The following is a 19,508-nucleotide window of genomic DNA, read 5'->3' on the forward strand; positions in this document are numbered from 1 at the left end:
CAGTGATGAAGATCTTGCAGATGACGCTCTTGAGCAACTGATCAAGAGCAAAGAAGAAGCAGAAATCTTCAATGATCTGCCTCTCTTTGACGTGGCAATCATCCACAACTTCATTGATGAGTGGTTTGACACGCCCAACCTCAGCTTTGAAGATCTACAACTTCCAACTGGCCTCAGTGTCGCCTTCCATGGCGCCATTGCTTCAGGGTTAGCTATCTCCCAGCGCATTGTTGAACCGAAGCAGAAGATTGACTTTGAGAAAACTCAGTTCAAGAAGCATATGGCCATGCTCAGCGTGCAAGAGGTGAAGAACTTCAAGATTATGCTGCACGAGCTCAAAGAAGCCTTTCTCAAGAAACGTGCAGAAGCTCAGGGTTCTCGTGAGCGCATGAAGAGCCTGGCTGACAAGTGTGTGCAAGGCTACAACAAGGCTGAGAAGCGCAAGGCCCTTGGGTGTCTGGGCATTGATCCCAGGATGGCTGCTAAGAAGAAGAAGAAGCCCACTATGGCCGAACCCAACGCACCAAGGCAAGAAGCAAATCCCATTGTCTTCCCAACCAGCATGACTAGCTCAAGGCCAAAAGCTAGATCTACCGCTTTAGAGCTGAAGAAGACAAGGACTGCCGAGGCTGAAGCCAGAAAGAGGAAACATCCTGAAGCCTCTGATGTTTCTCCCTCCAAGAAGAAGCGGAAGACCAAGAAGGAACGGGCTGCTCCCACATATCCCTTAATTGTTGAACCCATCTCCATGGTTCGCCCTGCCACTGAACATCAAGAGCGCCAACTGACTGTCCATGAGCCTGCTTTCACAGAGGCTCATGAAGCTGAAGACTTTCCAGCAGCTGATCCCACCGCTGCTGAAGACATTGGTCACCATGACCATGTTGAAGATGATGCAGTTCTTCCTCAGATCGAGCGCCAACAGGTATCATCGCCTGTGCTTACGCACAACGAACTCATCAGCATTGGTCGTGCTCTGACGCCAATTGCTTAGGATGCATCATGGGCTGATCACCCACAAGCACAAGAGGAAGATGACTTTGAGGCCCAGCCAACTCCAACTCCACAGGCGTCGCCAGTGTTACGCAGGCTTCGCAAAGGACCAAGGCCTCCAGTCTCCGAGTCTGAAGTTAAAGCTGCTGAAGACATTCCGGCTGCATCAGCCGATGACACCCAAGAAGAAGAACATGTCCCCACTCCCCTAACTACTGACGAAGCTGTTCTCGTGGAGAATGTGTCTGTGCCCGACCCTCCAGCTCGTCAAGTGGAGGTAGAAAATCTTGAGGCTGTCACCACCAACACCAATGAAGCCACTGACGTAGTGATGGCAGAAGCAAATGTGGAGCCTCCACCAACCCAAGAACCAGAAGTCAGTGAAGCAAATGATGCTACTGCTCCTGTTCCTGCGTCTGCTGCTGATCCTCAGTTTGACTATCATGTTGAGCATAGGCCTCAGGTACAGAAGCCAATTCCAAGGTTGCCCAGGTTTCCAGGTCCTGCATCAGCACCTGGATCCTTCAACGTCAATGGCTTCAAAGCAGACAACACTTTCTTTAATAGCTCCAAGAACCCCTACTCAAGGGAAAGAATATCTTCTGATTGGTTCTGGAGCTATCCGCAGCGAAGCTATTACTCCTGCATTATGTACAATCAAGGTCACATATTCCGACATAAGCGTCTTGACACCGAAGCAATAGCTGGTCTTCCCTGTCTGGAAGAAGCTCTGGATTGTTTCAAAGAGGTTGGATTGTTGCCGTTTGTCACCGACCAAGAGCACTGGAATGAAGAGTTGCTGCTCCAATTCTATGCCACACTTCACATCCGTGGGTCAACAGAGATCTGAAGACTTGGGTCCTGGAGTGGATGATAGGAAATGTTCATCACGAAGCCAAAGCCTTTGATATCATTGAGCTCACTGGTCTGCCCACTCCTGGCGATCTCTATGAACCTGGCTGTCAGCTTCACAGTGAAGCTATGGAGAACATCTTTCAGAAGCCTGAACCGAACATGAGTCAGATGCTCAGTATGATGAAGCCCTTGCCACAAGATGCTGCATATCCTAAGGAGTTCTTTGTTGAAGACCTTGAGTATCTGCCAAGGACTATCTATCACATTATAAGGCAAACTCTCTGGCCCATCAAAGGACATTCTCCACATGCCAAGCTGGAAGGTGCAATGAGGACTTTGGTCTTCTATATTCTTCATGGCAAATGCTTCAATGCACAAGACTTATTCATCCGCCAACTTGATGCATCAGGCTCTGATCTTTTTGGCTTGAAGTTCTACGCTCCATGGATAATGCGGCTGATTAAACTCCACTCCGCTATCTCATATCAGCCATCTGCTCGCAATCATCGGATCTTTCTGCCTGATGTGGATATGTCCATTGAAGCCATTTATCCTGAGCCTGCCAAGGAGCCTCTTAGTCTTCAGAATGCGGAGCATGAAAGTTTCTCTCAGAACATTGAAGGAGTTGAAGCAGTCACCCGTATTTATCCTCTGGCTGGAACTACACGTGCACCTCATCGTGCCCTTACTGAAGCAACCGAAAGCACTATTGCCCAACAACCCAAGAAGCGATCTCGTGTTCTCAATGACCGAGAGCTTCTGGTGGCTCTTCATTAGAAACAGGATAGGCATCATGACTGGCTGAAGTGCCAAATGCAAAGCCTCTTGGTGGATGTCAAACGCATTCGCAATCTTGCCACCAAGAATGCCTTTGTTGCCCATGAAACCTCTCGACGCACATGGAAAGGGCTGACGCTTATGTGCTCTGAAGATGATCTTCAAGAGGATGGCTTCTCTGAACGCTTCAAGTTTGACTCCACACCTCCCCGAAGGGCAGTGCTGCGACGAACTGTGAATGCCAGAGTGATCGAGGACGAAGACGATGATACTTCACCGCCCCCTCCTTCAGCACGCTTCGACACTGCTCCAAGTTCTTCTGCACCGCCGAACACCACCGACGACCCTGCTGCTTCACCTACTCCTCATGAGAACGAGCAGATGCTCTATGTCTTCAAACCTTTTTGGTCCTTACTGACAAAAGGGGGAGAAGCATATGAGTTTGATAGTCTTCAAGCGGGTCCATATGGGCGGTTGCTTTATATTTTGCCTAGTGTTTACAACTCTCGTTTTGATACATTTGGTTCTTTGAGTCGTAACACTTAAACTCGATGGTCGTCTGCTACTTATTTGCTACTTTGTGATCCGATGATAACTTCCGCATGTGCGACGATAAATTCCGCACTTAGATCATTTTTCAGACGTCCATTTTCCATTATGCATGTCATTATCTTCACATACCTTCACATGCATAATGAATTGTCATCATAAGTTGAAGAGGATCTCCACAAGTACAACCTGCCATGTGCAGTCACATTCCAAAAGCAAATTACTCATATGCACATCTTCAGGGGGAGCCCTTGCAACTTATGAAGACAATTCCTTATCCTTTGCAATTTCACATATTATATTCCCCGTTGAAAACTTCAACTACTTTGTCATCAATCACCAAAAAGGGGGAGATTGTAAGTGCATCTAGTGCCACCCCTAGTTGGTTTTGGAGTATTGACGACAAACCTAGTTGAGAGACTAATGTGTTTGTGAGAATTGCAGGATAACACAGGTAGAAGTCCCTCATTGATTCGGTTTTCCTACCAGAGATGACCCCTAAAAATATATGAAGACATTGTAGTCAAAGGTGGTATGTGAAGATATTCACATTGAAGACTATGACAATAGAAGACATCGCATGAAGCATATGGAGCTCGAAGACTTAGATCTTCCGTAGTTCTTTTTTTCTTTGTTGAGTCATAGGAACCACCGTACTGTTAAGTGGGGTCCAAGAGAACCAGTCAGAATGACTGAAGTGATGCTTAACCAAAACCTATGTCTTCGAGTGAAGACTATAAGAGCGAATCTCGTCCGGAGTTGGACAAGTCAGCTTTGCTTGTAGCCCAAGTAAAGTTGCCGTGTGTGTTTGAAATCTGACCGTTGGAACACGTGTAAGTTCCTTAGTGACACAGGGTCATTTCGGACAAATCAGGTCGGGTTGCCTAGTGGCTATAAATAGCCCACCCCCTACAACCATAAACGGTTGGCTGCTCAGAGTTAGAGTACGGCTTTTGTCGTTTGAGAGCAACCCACCTCGAAGCCTTTGAGAGAGAATTCCTTGCGAGGATAAAGCCCTAACCACCCAGAGCCAAAGAGTGTTAGGCATCACTTAAGTCTTCCTATCTGTGTGATCTGAAGACTTATTACACTTGAGGACTGTGAATCCTCCAGTCGGTTAGGCGTCGCGTTCTGAGCATCCAAGAGTCATTGTGGATCGCCGGTGAACGAAGTCTATGAAGGTTTGGGAGTCTACCTTGAAGACTTACCAGAGTGATTGGGCGAGGTTTGTGTGACCTTAGCTCAAGGGGAATACGGTGAGGACTGGGTGTCCTGAGCTGCGTGTTCAGGACTGAGTGTCCGGGACTGTGTGTCCTCAGGTTTAAATACCTAGCCGCCCTAACCAGACGTACAGTTGTCACAGCAACTGGACCTGGTCTAACAAATCATTGTCTTCAATGAGTCACTAGTTTCATCCTTCCCTTCCCTTTACTTACTGATGGTCCTTGTGAAGTCATTGTATGATTGCATTGTCTTTTGTCTTCACTGAGTGACTGCTTGTTCTGATTGGCTTCATAATATCTTCCTACCCGATCCATACTACCTAGCTGCTATAGGTCATTGTGCTTTCACTTCATTAAATACTTGACTATGGTTTGCCTAGTGTAGTCTACCTTCCGCTGCATGGTAATAGGTTTATTGCTATCGTTTGTCTTCGAAACTTCTACGTTTTGAAGACTTTCATAAAAATCGCCTATTCACCCCCCTCTAGTCGATATAACGCACTTTCACAATATAATGAAGATAAACATGAAGTCTTGTTGAAATTTGAAGATAAAACAAATGCGAAGACATAGCAAATGTAACGCCAACAGAAAACGCTCCAAACCAAAGTTTGGTGGTGGCGTTACCCACCGTATAGGAAGTATTAGACCCAGACACGGCGCACAATTATCATGGTGCTCCGAAGTCAGATTCCGCGTTAATGTATTCACACTTCGAGAGTAAGTCTTCATTGATTGAAGATATACGTTACTTCGTGTGTTACACATCTAAGTCATCAACATGCATAAGTGTTAGGATGTGTGCCTGATCATAGGACATTTGAGGATTCCAAGATATTTAGCTCACACCACAACTTGCAAAACATTTTCTCATCCAAGGGCTTTGTGAAGATATCTGCCAGTTGCTCTTCAATGTTGACGTGAATGATATCAATATCTTCCTTCATGACATGATCTCTGAGATAGTGATGACGGATTTGAATGTGCTTTGTCTTCGAGTGCTGAACTGGGTTGTTGGCAATCTTGATGGCGCTTTGATTGTCGCAGTAGAGAGGCACTTGCTTCAGATGAATGCCATAGTATTTGAGTGTTTGCTTCATCCATAGAAGCTGAGCGCAGCAAGATCCAGCAGCAATGTATTCAGATTCAGCAGTGGAGAGAGATACACAGTTCCGCTTCTTTGAAGACCAACACATAAGTGATCGTCCCAGAAAGTGACATGTGTGTGATGTAGACTTGCGATCCACCTTGTCACTAGCATAATCAGCATCCAAGAATCCAACTTGATCAAACTCTGAGCCCTTTGGATACCATAATCCTAGTGTTGGGGTGTAAGCCAAATATCGAAGAATTCGCTTCACAGCTAAGTGATGCGATTCCTTTGGTGCTGCTTGGAATCGGGCACACATGCTAACACTAAGCATGATATTTGGCCTAGATGCACATAAATAAAGCAAAGAACCAATCATGGAGCGGTATACCTTTTGATCGAACTCTTTACCATTGGCATCAGGACCAAGATGACTCTTGGTTGGCATTGGCATCGTGTAACCTTTGAAGTCTTGCATTCCAAACTTCTTCAGGCAATCTTTGAGGTATTTCTCTTGAGATATGAAGATGTCGTTGCGTTGCTGCCGTATTTGAAGACCAAGGAAGAACTTCAGCTCACCCATCATGGACATCTGATATTGCTCTTGCATCATGTGTCCAAACTCATCATTGTATTTTTTCTTAGTGTAGCTGAAGATAATGTCATCCATATATATTTGGCACACAACTGAAAGTGCTAGTTATCAACTAGAGGGGGGTGAATAGGCGATTTTTATGAAAATCTTCAAAACATGGGAGTTTCGAAGACAAACGATAGAAATGAACCTATAACCATGCAGCGGAAGGTAGACCACACTAGACAAGCCATAGTCAAGTATTCAATGAAGTGAGAGCACGAAGACTAATAGCAGCTAGCAAGTACGGATCAGGATGGAAGATAGTATGAAACCAATCTGAACAAACATTCACACAGTGAAGACAAATGAACAATGCAAACATGCAATGACTTCACAAGGACCAACTGTAAATAAAGAGATGGGAAGGATAGAACCAGTGGCTTATTGAAGACAATGATTTGTTGGACCAGTTCCAGTTGTTGTGACAACTGTACGTCTGGTTAGGGAGGCTGAGATCTAACTCAGAAGACAATGTCTTCACCTTATTCCCCTTGAGCTAAGGACACCCAGTCCTCGCCCAATCACTCTGGTAAGTCTTCAAGGTAGACTTCCAAACCTTCATAGACTTCGTTCATCGGCGATCCATAATGACTCTTGGATGCCCAGAACGCGACGCCTAACCGGCTGGAGGATTCACAGTCCTCAAGTGTAACAAGTCTTCAGATCACACAGACAGGAAGACTTCAGTGATGCCTAACACTCTTTGGCTCTGGGTGTTTAGGGCTTTGTCCTTGCAAGGATTTCTCTCTCAAAGGCTTCGAGGTGGGTTGCTCTCAAATGACAAAAGCCGTGCACTAACTTTGAGCAGCCACCAATTTATGGTGTAGGGGGTGGGCTATTTATAGCCACTAGGCAACCCGACTTGATTTGTCCGAAATGACCCTGGGTCACTAAGGAACTGACACGTGTTCCAATGTCAGATTTCAAACACACGCGACAACTTTACTTGGGCTACAAGTAAAGCTGACTCATCCAACTCTGGATAAGATTTGCTCTCATTGTCTTCGCTCGAAGACATAGGATTTTGGTTAAGCATCACTTCAGTCACTCTGACTTTGTTCACTGGGACCCCACTTAACAGTACGGCGGTTCCTATGACTCAACAAAGAAGGAACGGAAACAACGAAACAACTAAGTCTTCGTGCTCCATAGTCTTCACGCGATGTCTTCTCTTGTCATAGTCTTCAATGTGAATATTTTCACATACCACCTTTGTCTTCAATGTCTTCATACATTTTAGGGGTCATCTCCGGTAGGTAAACCAAATCAATGAGGGACTACTACCTGTGTTATCTTGCAATTCTCACGAACACATTAGTCCCTCAACCAGGTTTGTCGCCAATACTCCAAAACCAACTAGTGGTGGCACTGGATGCACTTACAATCTCCCCCTTTTTGGTGATTGATGACAAACTGGTTGAAGTTTTTAACGAGGATAAAAGTATGTGAAATTGTAAAGGATTTAGGTATTGTCTTCGTAAGTAGCAGAAAGGCTCCCCCTGAAGATGTGCATATAATTATTTTGCTTTTGAATGCAAATGCACATGGCAGGTTGTACTTGCGGAGCTCCTCTTCTACTTATGAAGAAATTTAACATGCATGAAAGGATATAACGAATATAATGACATGTATAATGAAAAATGGACGTCTGCAAAATGACTTCGTGCGGAATTTATCGTCTTACATGCGGAATTTATCATCGCATCACATAGTGTCAAAAAGGTAGCAGACGACCATCAAGTTTAAGTGTTACAACTCAAAATGAACCAAATGTATCAAAAGCGAGAGTTGTAAGCACTTGGCAAATGTAGCAAAAGTATAGCAACCCACCCATATGGACCCGCTTGAAGACTATCAACTCATATGCTTCTCCCCCTTTTGTCAGTAATGACCAAAAAGGTTTGAAGACATAGAGCTTGCTACTCGTTCCCATGTGGAGTAGGCGATGAAGCAGGGTCGTCGTTGAGGTTTGGTGGTGTAGACGAACTTGGTGCAGTGTTGATACGCGCCGAAGTTGGAGGAGGTGAGGTAGCATCGTCTTGATCATCTATGACTCTGGCATTAGCTGTTGGAGCTGAGGAAGAATAGTCAGAGTCTTCAAGTGACGGAGTCCGACGCAAGTGAGCATTCCTCGGAGGAGTTGAGTCAAACTTGAATCTCTCTGTGAAGCCATTTTCTTGAAGACCAGCTTCAGCACTGAGTAACATCAAACTCTTCCAAGACCTCCGACAGGTTTCATGTGTAACAAAGGCATTCTTGGTGGCAAGATTTTCGAATGCGATTGACGTCCACCAAGAGGCTTTGCATCTGACGCTTAAGCCAGTCATGATGCTTATCCTGTTTCTGATGTAGAGCGACGAGAAGCTCTCGGTCATTGAGAATACGAGATCGCTTCCGAGGCCTTTGGGCGATGGTACTTGCAGTGGCTTCAGTTTGGGTGCGACGGGCACGCGTATTGCCAGCCAAGGGATAAACACGAGAAACGGCCTGAACTCCTTCAATGGGCTGGGTGAAGCTTTGATGATCGACATTGTGAAGATAAATGGCTTCGACAGACAGATCAACCTCTAACAAGAATATAGGGTGATTGTGCGCAGACGGCTGATAGTTGATAGCAGAGTGAAGCTTGATGAGGCGCATTACCCATGGAGCATAGAACTTCAGACCAAAGATATCGGAGCCAGATGCAGCCAATTGCCCAATGAAGAAGTCTTGAGCATTGAAGCTGATGCCATTGAAGATATAGAAAACCAATGTCTTCATTGCTCCTTCAAGCTTCGCTGCAGGAGAATGTCCTTTGACCGGCCAGAGAGTTCGCCTGATAATATGATAAATAGCGTGGGGCAGATACTCTAGGTCTTCAACAAAGAACTCCTTGGGATAGTCAGCGTCTTGTGGCAGTGGCTTCATCATGCTCAGCATTTGGCTCTGGCTTCTGGAAGATGCTTTCCAACGCATTCTGGTGTAGCTGACAACCTGGTTCATAGTTGTAACACCCCGGATATGATTTACCCAATATGTAATCCAACTCTTGCCATTTCCGGCCTTAAGTTATTTTATTTTCTCGGGTTCGGGTATTGGCTCTGTGTGTTGTTATCGTTGTCGTGCATCTCATATCATGTCATCATGTGCATTGCATTTGCATACGTGTTCTTCTGATGCATCCGAGCATTTTCCCCGTTGTCCGTTTTGCATTCCGGCGCTCCGTTCTCCTCCAGTGGTCATTTCTACCTTTCTTTCGTGTGTGGGGATTAAACATTTCCATATTGGACCAAGACTTGCCAAGCGGCCTTGGTTTACTACCGGTAGACCGCCTGTCAAGTTTCGTACCATTTGGACTTCGTTTGATGCTCCAATGGTTAACCGAGGGACCGAAAAGGCCTCGTGTGTGTTGCAGCCCAACACCCCTCCAATTTGGCCCAAAATCCACCAAAACCCTTTCCATCATCTAGAGCATTCGATCACGATCGCGTGGCCGAAAACCGCACCTCATTTGGACACTCCTAGCTCCCTTTATGCCTATATATACACCACCCTCCCGAAATTCGCGGTTCCCCTCGTCCCTAACCCTAGATCCAGCTCCTCCGCGCGGCCGGACACGTCCGCCGGCCGCCGGACACGTCCGCCGCCGCCCGCAGCCAACCGGGGCGCGCCACGTGGCAGCGGGCGCCCCACATCGCCGCCGATCCCGCGCGGGCCCGCCGAGCCCGTATCCGGCCCCCGCGGCCCACTCGCCACCCACCGCCGCCCGGTGCCAAGACCGGATCGCCGCACCGCCGCCCTGCGCTCGCCGGTCGCCGCCCCGTGCCGAGCTCGCCCCGCTGCCGCTCTTCGCCGCCCTGCCGGATCCGGCGCGATCCGGCCGGAGAGGCGCCCCTGTGCCCGGATCCAGTCGGCCCCGCCCTCATCGTCCTTCTCCGACCTCGCCGGAGCAAGATCCTTCTCACCGGAGTCCTCGGTTCGCGTGCCGACGACGAACCCTAGATCCGGAGGGTATAATTTTTCCTAAGTCTGCAGTTCAAATGCCCTTGTTCATCGTGCCGTAACTTTGCATCCGTAGCTCCGTTTTGGGCATATAGCATATCAAAATGTTCGCCTCAGAGAGCACATCATTTCATCTCATTGCATCATTTTAATTTTAGTTCATATTGATGCCCAAAACACTGTTGGAAGAATGCTATTCAGATAATTGTCAGATCTGCTGCTCCAATTAGATATTTGTCATTTTTGCCATGATTATTGTGTGCATGATATGCCCCTGAGCTCTTCATGAGTTTTGTTATATGTTTTTCCATCTATTCAGAGGTGCAATCCATGTATTTTTGTGATGTGTGTGGTGACTAGCACAAGCTTGCAAAGTGGAGCATTCGTTAATGCTGATTTCAGGGACTTAGCATTTCCACTAAGTCCTTGACCTGTTTATCTCATTATGCCATATGTTCATGTTGTTTCCTAGTGATCCGTGCCTCTTTTGAGGATGATCAGTAAGGATGTTTTGTTAATCTTGTAATTCTCTATCCATCCATGTCTTTGTTTGAAATTATGGAGCACCCTAACTTGAGTCAATCGAGCTCTACTTTTGCTATTTCGTGAATCTGGGCAGATTGTCTACTTGTTAGCGATTTTGCCGAGGATGTTGTAGTTGATCCGTGCATGCTATGTTATTGTTCTTGCCATGTCTAGCTTGTATTTTGTGTATTATTGATGGGTGTATGCTTAGATTGTCATGACTTGCTCTATAGTGAGTGCATCGAGCTCTTAAACATGCCTACTTGATATCTGTTTCAGCATGCTCCAGTTTTCACTAAGTCTGAGAACTGATTATGTTTTTGCCATGTTCACATGCTTGCAATTGTATTTTCTGATCCCTTTTGGCTCAAGGTCACTAAGGGACTTTTGTTAAGATCTTTGAGTAGCTCCATTCCATGCTTTACTTTGCCATGTTCAGGTCCTGTAGCATATAGTTTTCATGCTCCAAAGTGTGCTATCTAATCTGAAATTCCAGACAAGTGTTAATTTCACTAAGTCTGAAATCTGGTTACCAAATGCATTTTTGCCATGCTTGTTTGAATCTGTTAATGGATGAATTGGCCGTATATCAGTGTTCATTTTTTGTTAAGAATCTTGTATGGATCCCTGTCATGTATTTTGTTTTCATGTTTGGGTGCTGTAGCATGTTCATCTTGTTGCATCTAGATGGCTACTTGCTGTAAATCGCAGACCGGTGTCATATTTGAATTGCTTGCCATTTCCAAACCGTAACTCCGATTCCGGCGATCTTTATATCGTTTTCAAGCGATTTCATCTCACCTTTCCAGTGGCACACTTGGATTTCCAAGTTGAGGCCAGGTTCATTCATCCCTTGTCAAATCTTGCATATGCATCACATAGTGCATCCCGCATAGCATACCATCTTCGCATCATATTGTTTGAGCTTTGCACGTGGTTGATTGTGTCCTTGTTGCTTGTTTGTCTTGTTTGGGTAGAGCCGGGAGACGAGTTCGCTAACGAGGAGCCCGTTGAGTTTGCTTTCGAGGATCCAGTCAACTCCAACAACTTTGCAGGCAAAATGATCATACCCTCGAAATCACTACTATCTTTGCTATGCTAGATGCTCGCTCTTTTGCTATGCCTATGATACGATGCCTACCACTTGCTTATCATGCCTCCCAAATTGCCATGTCAAACCTCTAATCCACCATGTCCTAGCAAACTGTTGATTGGCTATGTTACCACTTTGCTCATCCCCTCTTATAGCGTTGCTAGTTGCATGTGAAGATTGGAGACCGTTCCTTGTTGGAACATTATTTACTTGTTAGGATATCATTATATTATCTTGTTATCTTAATGCATCTATACACTTGGTAAAGGGTGGAAGGCTCGGCCTCTCGCCTAGTGTTTTGTTCCACTCTTGCCGCCCTAGTTTCCGTCATATCGGTGTTATGTTCCCGGATTTTGCGTTCCTTACGCGGTTGGGTTATAATGGGAACCCCTTGATAGTTCGCCTTGATTAAAGCTTTTCCAGCAATGCCCAACCTTGGTTTTACCATTTGCCTCCTAGCCTCTTTTCCCTTGGGTTTCCGGAGCCCGAGGGTCATCTTATTTTAGCCCCCCCGGGCCAGTGCTCCTCTGAGTGTTGGTCCAACCGAGCGATGTCCGGGGCTACCAGGGGCAACTCTAGGCTGGCCTACCCGTACCTAGGACAATCTGAGTGTGCCCTGAGAAAGAGATATGTGCAGCTCCTATCGGGATTTGTCGGCACATTCGGGCTGTGTTGCTGGTTTAGTTTTACCCTGTCGAAGTGTCTTGTAGAACCGGGATACCGAGTCTGATCGGAATGTCTCGGGAGAAGGTCTATTCCTTCGTTGACCGTGAGAGCTTGTCATGGGCTAAGTTGGGACTCCCCTGTAGGGATTTGAACTTTTGAAAGCCGTGCCCGCGGTTATGGGCAGATGGGAATTTGTTAATGTCTGGTTGTAGATAACTTAAACCTTAACTTAATTAAAATGAATCAACTGTGTGAGTTACCGTGATGGTCTCTTCTCGGCGGAGTCCGGGAAGTGAACACGGTATTGGAGTAATGCTTGCCGTAGGATGCCCTCTAGTTACTCGCTCGCGCTTTGCCTCCTCTTCTCGCTCTCTTTTGCAAACAGGATAGCCACCATATATGCTAGTCGCTTGCTGCAGCTCCACATATTTTCCTTGACTTACCTATTAAGCTTAAATAGTCTTGATCGCGAGGGTGCGAGATTGCTGAGTCTCGGTGGCTCACAGATTACTTCCAAACCAGATGCAAGGCCTGATGATTCCGTTCCAGATGACGCGCTTGAGCTCAAGTGGGAGTTCAACGAGGACTCACGCTGATACTATGTGTCTTTCCCTGATGATCAGTAGTGGTGCCCAGTTGGGGCGATCGGGACCGTGTCGCATGTTGGGTTATCTTTTATTTTGGCGCCGTAGTCGCGCCATGAGTGTTTGAATGTTGTAATGCTATTTATGTACTTTGATTGACGTGGCGAGTGTAAGCCAACTATGTATCTCCCCTTTTTATTATCTATATTACATGGGATGTTGTGATGATTGCCTAACTTGCGACATTGCTTTCAATGCGGTTATGCCTCTAAGTCGTGCCTCGACACATGGGAGCTATAGCCGCATGGAGGGCGTTACAATAGTGTTCACCAGGAGTGGCCAGGGCAGTAAGCTCAATGATGTCTTGGGCTTTAGCTTCATGGTGTACATCACCTGCCATCCACTCGAGGATCCAAGTCTTCGGATCCCTGTTGTAGCCGCGAATGTGGAGGGTAGCATAAAATTGTAGCAGAAGCTCTTCATTCCAATGTTCTTTGGCAGTAACAAAGTTCAGAAGACCAGCATCACGGAAACAGTCAAGTGCCTCTTCCAAGCAGGGTAGTCCAGCAATGGCTTCACTATCGAGACGCATATGGGGAAAGATGCGCCCTTCATCATAGAGTACACATGAATAGTAACTGCGCTGCTGGTAGCTCCATAATTGATCAGATGAAATTCTTGGCTTGGAGTGGGGGTTATTGGCACTATCAAAGAAGGTGTTGTGTGCTATGAAGCCATTGACATTGAAAGATCCTGGTGAAGTTGCAGTACTTGGAAACCTTGGCAGGCTTGGCTTTGGCTTCTGGACCTGAGGCCTGTGCTCCACATGATAGTCAAATTGAGGTCCAGGAGCAGGCGGAGGAGCCAGAATTGGCCAGCGGATGGTAACAAGCTGACCATGATCATATGCTTTCTCGATGGTGTGTGGCCTTGGAGGTGGTACAGGAGCAGAGGCATTGGCTTTAGGCTGCGGATTGTCTTCGGGTGCAATCACTTCTGGCACCACATTAGCTTCAGGCGCCACAATTGCTTCAGCCATGACAACGTCATTGGCGTCAGTGTTGGTGTTAGTGGTCGCCTCAGAGTTTTCAACCTCCACTCCAGTAGCTGGAGGGTCGGACACGTTCTCCTCGAGAACAACTTCAAGGTTGGACGGGGGTGTAGCAACATGTTCTATTTCTCTTTGTTCTTTTTGTTCATCGGCTGATGCAGCCGGAATATCTTCAGCCGTTTTGGCTTCAGACTCGGGGATGTTCGCAGTAGGAGAGGCTTCAGGAAAGACTTGGCGTGAAACGGATTGCCGCTCTTTTCCTTCTGAAACACTTGACAAAGTGACCTGTGGTCTTAGTCCTTTGCGAAGCCTGCGGAGTGCGGGCGACGCCTTTGGAGAGGGAGTTGGCTGGGCCGCAAAGTCATCGTCTTCAAGCACCGAAGTGGTGACTTGAGGTGGGGGAGTACATGGGGATTCTTCTTGACGGGGGGAGTCTTGTGGGTGATCAGCCCATGAGTCATCCTGAGCAATTGGTGTTAATGGACGACCAATGCTGATGAGTTCGCTGTTCGTGAGAACAGGCGATGATACCACTTTGTGTTCGATCTGAGGAAGGACTTCATCATCTTCAACATTGTCCTGATGACCAATGTCTTCAGCTGAGGTGGGGTTAACAGCTGGAATGTCTTCAACTTCTGGAGCCTCTGTGGAAGCAGAGTCATGAACTATCAACTGCCGCTCACGATGTTCAGACGCAGGACGAGCCACTGAGATTGGCTCGATAACAAGGGGCTCTGTGGGAGCAGCCCGGTCTTTCTTCTTTGTCTTTCTCTCCTTGGTTGGTGGAGCATCAACAGTGGTGGCCTTGGTCTTGCGCTTTCGGGCTTCGGCTTCAGCTGCCCTAGTTTTCTTGAGTTCCGAAGCCACTGTGGGGACCTTAGGCTTCGAGCCTGTCATACTGGCCGGGAAGACAATGCGAGGTTCTTCCTTCCTTGATGCTTCTGGTTGGGCCACAACAGGCTTCTTCTTCTTCTTGGCAGCCATTCTGGGGTCGATGCCTGGTCACCCCAAAGCCTTGCGCTTTTCAGCTTCATTGTAGCCTTGAACACATTTGGCAGTGAGATTCTTCATGCGCTCACAAGAACCTTTTGCTTCTTCACGTTTCTTGTGGAATGCCTCCTTGAGCTCATGCAGCATGACCTTGAAGTTTTGGATGTCTTCACGTTGAGCTTGGCCATGTGCTTCTTGAACTATGCCTTTTCATAATCAATCTTGTGCTTCAGCTCAATAATATTCTGTGCAAGAGCCAGCTCAGGAGCAATGGCTCCATGGAAAGAGACGCTGAGGCCAATTGGGAGCTGAAGATCATAAAAACTGAGGTCTGGACTGTCAAACCACTCATCAATGAACTTGTACAGGATCTCCTCGTCAAAGAGGGGAAGATCATTCAAGATTTCCGCCTCTTACTTGGTCTTTATGAGCAGCTCAAGAGGATCATCGCCAAGATCGTCGTCGCTAGACGGATCAATGGCTTCATTCTCGTTCCACAGAACGGCAGCAGATGTCAATGCTTGACCAATTGGTTGCATGGGCTTCTTCATCTTGTCAGACTTCGAAATGCGAGAGAGATCTTCAGACTGCACACTGGCTTCAGGAGGAGCAGTGGCCAGAGGCTCCACCCGCGAGACCTTTGGTGCGGAGGAGGGCTTTGAAGCCTTTGGTTTCTTTTGCTTCATAGGCTTCGGTGGTGCAGGCGCTTCATCATATTCAGCGTCATCTGCAGAGTGATCCACGGCTGCCCCTTGAACCTGAATGTGAGTGATGAGGCCTTCAAGGTTGTAGAAGGGCCCAACAATATTGGGTTCAACATCACGTGTGCCATCGGCACGAGGAGCAGAGGGACCGGGGTTGAAGTCTAACCCTAGTGACTTCTTGTTCTCTTTGGCAGAAGTTTTGGCAAACTGGAAGTTGCGCTTAAATAGATTGTCTTCACAACACCATAATAGAGAGGATGGGTCGGCATTAGCAGGCTGAGGTCCACAAATCATGCAGGGGTAGAAGCCTTGAGCAATAGCTTCGGACTTCGACTTGGGCTGAAGATTTTTGTATATAATGTCTCCCCAGGGGCCCTTGATGGCATTCTTTTCAGCATATTTGTCAGTGACAAATCTGTACTTGAACCATTCCTCTGCCTAATGTCTTTGAATCCATTGGATTCGGTTCTTGCGTTCTCCATAGGTCTCTTCTGGATCTGACTGGTATAACTCATAGAGATCTGGTGGCAGGTCCTTAGCAGTGTTTTCACGACGCTGTCTGCCGCCCTTCCTGACTGATTTTTCTGTTGCCATGAAGTTCAGACTGAAAGGCTTCAGAATATGCAAAGGCTTACTTCTGCTGGTCAGACAAGAATTAGCTTCGGGAGAATTGATGGGATGCTGTAAGAACTCTGCAAATGAATGCAGACTATGAGAACCAAGGGATTCTCCCACGGACATGTATCTGTGACAGCATTAGAGATGCGAGGGAAGGGGAAGAGGTCATATGCATTCTCAGAAGATTTTGAAGATAAATCAGTTTAGAAGACATTGACCTCATAGTGTGAAGACATTTACTCATATGTAGAGAGTTGGTTCCAGATTTGTACAAATCCATGAATAGGTACAAGTGAGGAATCTAACTACCTTGTGAAGCATAAGTGAACATAGTAGGCATGTTATGAGATGCAGAACAGGATAGATCCAACTTTGTAGGGACAGAAACCACTTGTGGTTGAAAAGGATGAATCTATCGGATCAAAAAGGACTGTAAAAGGAGTTTTTATTTACCACTCGAGGAACTGCTAGACGGAGTAGGAGATGAGGCCGAGCAGTTCGATCTTCCGTGCCCTAACTTGGCGACGGAGGACACCTACAGCAACGACGAAGAACACGATGTCCGCGGCTGGCATGAGGACGGCGTCGGTGAGGTCATGGCAGCTAAGTGCTTCGTCGCCGGCGTCGTCGAGGGCTAGCGGTGGCTCTAGGGTTTGTGCTAGATAGAGAAGTGGAAGAAGAGATAATGACTGGGGTGCGGCGTGTATTTATAAGGACAGGGACGGCGCAACGTTATTACGTAGGTGCCCCTGGCGGTTCACATCTGAAGGAAACATGGCGATCATGCAACATATTGGAGGTTGTTCCATGTTCCCACGCATGGCTGGATTGCCGGGTGGTTGTTCCCGCTTCTCCGGGTTTCAGGCAAAAAGAATTGAGCATTTAAAACAGATTTAATGTTTGTCTCTGTATCTTCTACTGACAAGGACGTAGCGAAGACATTCGACAGTTTCAATAGAATGCATATGATTTGGATAGATAGATTTGAGACGGGAGCATAGAAAGGTTAGGGTCCGATCACATTCACTTAGTTCAAAAGATTCAAACGAGAAGACATAGCTATAAGTGAATGCTGTAGAGGACAGAACGTAAATATATGAATATATCCGAATAAGACCAAATCAATATAGTGAAGATAAACATGAAGTCATGTTTATATTGAAGATAAACCAAATGCGAAGACTTTGCAAATGTAACGCCAACAGAAAAACACTCCAAACAAAAGTTTGGTGGTGGCATTACCCACCGTATAGGAAGTATTAGACCCAGACACGGCGCATAATTATTGTGGCACTCCGAAGTCAAATTCCGTGTTAATGTATTCACACTTAGAGTGTAAGTCTTCATTAGTTGAAGATATACGTTACTTTGTGTGTTGCACATCTAAGTCATCAACATGCATAAGTGTTAGGATGTGTGCATGATCACAGGACATTTGAGGATTCCAAGATATTTAGCTCACACCGCAACTTGCAAAACCTTTTCTCATCCAATGGCTTTGTTAAGATATCTGCCAGTTGCTCTTCAGTGTTGACGTGAATGATGTCAATATCTTCCTTCATGACATGATCTCTGAGAAAGTGATGACGGATCTGAATGTGCTTTGTCTTCGAGTGCTGAACTGGGTTGTTGGCAATCTTGATCGCGCTTTCATTATCGCAATAGAGTGGCACTTGCTTTAGTTGAATGCCATAGTCTTTGAGTGTTTGCTTCATCCATAGAATCTGAGCGCAGCAAGATCCAGCAGCAATGTATTCAGATTCAGCAGTGGAGAGAGATACACAGTTCTGCTTCTTTGAATACCAACACACAAGTGATCGTCCCAGAAAGTGACATGTGCCTGATGTAGACTTGCGATCCACCTTGTCACCAGCATATCCAGCATCCGAGAATCCAACTGGATCAAACTATGAGCCCTTTGGATACCATAATCCTAGTGTTGGGGTGTAAGCCAAATATCGAAGAATTCGCTTCACAGCTAAGTGATGCGATTCCTTTGGTGCCGCTTGGAATCGGGCACACATACAAACACTAAGCATGATATCTGGCCTAGATGCACATAAATAAAGAAAAGAAGCAATCATGGAGCGGTATACCTTTTGATCGAACACTTTACCATTGGCGTCAGGACCCAGATGACTTTTGGTTGGCATTGGCGTCGTATAACCTTTGCAGTCTTGCATTCCAAACTTCTTCAGGCAATCTTTGAGGTATTTCTCTTGAGATATGAAGATGTCGTTGTGTTGCTGCCATATTTGAAGACCAAGGAAGAACTTCAGCTCACCCATCATGGACATCTGATATTGCTCTTGCATCATGTGTCCAAACTCAGCACTGTATTTCTGATTAGTGCAGCAGAAGATAATGTCATCCACATATATTTGGCACACAAACAGTTCACCATCATATATCTTCGTGAAGAGTGTGGGATCCAGGGAACCAGGTTTGAAGCCTTTGCTCTTCAGGAAGTCTTTGAGTGTGTCATACCAAGCCCGAGGGGCTTGTTTGAGGCCATATAGTGCCTTGTTGAGCTTGTAAACCATGTCAGGATGTTTTGGATCTTCAAAACCAGGCGGTTGTGCAACATACACTTCTTCTTCAATCTTGCCATTGAGAAAGACACTCTTCACATCCATTTGATACAGAAGGATGTTAGGATGATTTGCATAGGCTAGCAGTATGCGTATAGCTTCAAGCCTAGCCACAGGAGCAAATGTTTCATCGAAGTCAATTCCTTCAACTTGAGTGTATCCTTGAGCAACGAGACGAGCCTTGTTTCTAACAACTTGACCATGCTCATCTTGCTTGTTGCGATATATCCATGTAGTGCCTATGATATTGTGTTTACGAGGATCAGGACGCTTGACCAGTTCCCATACATTATTCAGCTCAAACTGTTGAAACTCTTCTTGCATAGCTTGAATCCATTCAGATTCCATGAAGGCTTCATCAACTTTCTTGGGTTCAGATATTGAGATGAATGCAAAGTGCCCATAGAAATTTGCTAGTTGTGTTGCCCTTGAACGAGTGAGTGGACCAGGTGCATTGATGCTATCAATTATCTTGTTAGTCTGTACTTCATTTGCAACACGAGGATGAACTGGACGAAGATTTTGCTCTTGCTGATCATTGTCATCGTTTGAAGAATTGTCTTCAGGCTGAGCATTAT

The sequence above is a fragment of the Triticum dicoccoides genome, chromosome 5A, assembly GCF_002162155.2.
Source record: "Triticum dicoccoides isolate Atlit2015 ecotype Zavitan chromosome 5A, WEW_v2.0, whole genome shotgun sequence".
Classification (NCBI taxonomy): domain Eukaryota; kingdom Viridiplantae; phylum Streptophyta; class Magnoliopsida; order Poales; family Poaceae; genus Triticum; species Triticum dicoccoides.